A 3,005-nucleotide genomic window follows, 5' to 3' on the forward strand; every position below is an offset into this window, starting at 1 on the left:
CGACATCGAGGAAGAGGAAGAGCATCTATCGATGGTAGAGGGAATAATATTCTCGCCCAAGTGGGAAATCAAAAACTAATAGCTGCTAATATAGCAGGAGATAATATCGACCACCCTTTATATAAGAATTTTATGGATTTTATACAATCCAGAAAAGATGAAGGTACATCATCCAATGTGCCAACTTATTCCTCAGTTATATCAGAGAAAATCAATGAAAACCTTGAGGTTTACAACCAAAAGGACACAAAAGAGTTAATAATTCTTTTGGAACAATCCGAACTTAAATGGAAGGATAACCCATGGCAATTAATGGCCATGTACTTTGATACATCATACACTACTCATGCTTATAAATACAGGATGCATTATGAGATAATACTCTCAACCACAAGATCAGCTGAAATTCAGCATTTCTATCCTGCAAATACAAGAAAAATTTATAGTTTTTCGAAGATAATTATAAAGAAGGTAATACCTTCTGATGAATGGGGAATCAATATGTAGAAAGTTTTAATAAAACTTTTCTTTACGAGAATCCTAATAGGAAACACTCGTGGTTTATCAAGCTCTGTTCTAATATGAACAATCATCAGGTTCCAAATTGGTTCTTTAAATGGTGGAAATTATATGGTCCATCACTAGAAATACTTTCTCCTATGTTCAAAAGTTTATATACTCAATGGGTGGATATATCTCCCAAAATCAATTCACTACAGAAAGATAATATCTTCTATAATGGCATATCAGCCATGTACTTCTTTATAGAATTCTCAATTCCATGGATAATGAAATGGGATGTTCAAACTGGTTATACCGAAGAAGGAATTCCTTGCCTTCAGAGAATTGTTTATAACAAGTTTTGGACTAAGCTAGCTCACCCAGATCATCAAGGAAAGATTTATGGGGAAGATTTAATAAATCAAATCAAGTCCAAGATTGAAGAGTATAAAGACCAAGAGGTAACAAATATTGATGAAGGAGAATTAAGCCCCTTCCAGCAGGTTATCAGGAAGCTTCAAATGAAAAAGGGAGCTATATCCAAAAAGGAAATCATCGCTTCATATTTTGAGGAAATAAAGAAAGATTTAGCCAAGAATTTTGAAACAGAAATTGGAGATGATATATCAATGACGTCCATTGGAAATACTTCAGATGAAGAAGTCTGTGCAGCAGGTGAAGCACAAAGAAACTCTAGCACATAAGTGAATATTGATGAAATTAAGGACTTCCTTGCAAAATTGAAGGAAAGTGCCGAAGAATCTTCGGGGAAAAAAGACAACAAGGTGTTACGATCCTAAACCCAGACCCGGTCGTGATGATGCCTCTCGTGATGACAAGGCCAGCCAATTATTCCCAATTCGATGTTAAACAGTTAAACATCAATAAAATATCCTAGAACATGATTAATAATACGAAGTAGCAGATACTACCAATAAAAATGCGGAAGTACAACTAAACACAGCCCTAACCGGGGTGTCACAAGTCACGAACATCTAACAACAATGAATACCCAAAAGTAACTACAAAGTTTAGTATTGAGCTAAGGACATAAAGGGAAAGAGATAGGGATTAGCTCCGGGCTACGAACGCCAACAGCTACCTAAAGACTCCTCGAATCCGCCTGAAGGATCAACACTCGGGAGCGGGACCAGCTACGTTTGAATCTGCACACAGTGTGCGGGGAATAAAGTGAGTGCTCCAACTCAGTCAGTAACAAATGTAAATAACGACTGAAAGTAAGAAAACACGTAAGGCACAATGCATTCTATAATGAAGCAGTAAAACCATTTAAAAGCAGTAAACCAATGAAAAGTTAAATAAAAATCCTTTTTCAACAAGTAAACATGTAATTGACAGGCAGTCAATGTAAAGTAATCAAATATGAGTTCTCCCCTTGGGCACAGTATCAACAAATCCGCCCCTCGGGCAACATCTCAGAACAATACCAGCCCCTTGGTCTCAATCTCACATCATAATGGGTATCCGCGCTCACTGGGGGTGTGCAGACTCCTGGAGGGGCCCCTTAGGCCCAAGCACAATAACAAACCATCTCGTGGCATCAAAAATAGGCCCTTGGCCTCATATCAATCAAGCCACCTCATGGCGTACAAATCTCAGGCCCTCGACCTCATAATCAGTATCAAATGTTTCCTCACCACCTAGGCCCTCGGCCTTACTCAGTCAAAAATCCTAACAAGCCACTCGGGCAATAGTAAAATAGTGTTTCTCAGCCCAAACATTGTTTAAAATATCATTTAAGTATTAAAACTGAGTAAACATGGCTGAGTATGAAAATAGTGGAAAAATAACATGACTGAGTTCAAGTATAAAGTCAAAACAGTGAGGAAATATCAATAAAAATCCCCAAAGCGTTCAAATAGTTGGCACGAAGCCCAAATATTATAGTCATCCCAAATAATGATGATAGCAAGTAGAATTTAGTCAAATACGCGGTAAAATCACCAATCGGGACAAACCAAGTAACAATCCCCAATAGTGCACGACTCCATGCTCGTCGTCAAACGTGTGACTCACCTCAATATAGCACTACGATGTGCAGCACGGGGTTTCAAACCCTTAGAACATTATTTACAATCATTACTAACCTCGAACCGGTCAAATCTCTAGCGCGCAACGCCTTTGCCCCTCGAATCGGCCTCCACTCGCGTCGAATCTCCAAGTGATTCCCCTTGAATCCCTCTTCAATCCCCTTCAAAAAGCTCAAAAAATAAACAACAATGGAAGAGATAAACCCAATCCTCGCGGACAAGACGACCTTTTAAACCTTCTGCCCATGCCTAATTTCCTTCTTCGCGAATGCAGTCAACGTCTTGCGTTAGCGAAGCACAAAATAACTTTGACCAAAATCCTCTTACGCGAACGTGACACGACCCTCGCGAAGATGATGCTTTACCCAGACGAACCTTCACGAACGCGTTCCATCTATCGCGAACGCGATGGGTTAATTCCACTAAAGCTTAGACTCTCAATTCCTTCTATGT

Source organism: Nicotiana sylvestris, chromosome 9 (genome assembly GCF_000393655.2).
Source record: "Nicotiana sylvestris chromosome 9, ASM39365v2, whole genome shotgun sequence".
In the NCBI taxonomy this organism is placed as follows: Eukaryota; Viridiplantae; Streptophyta; class Magnoliopsida; order Solanales; family Solanaceae; genus Nicotiana; species Nicotiana sylvestris.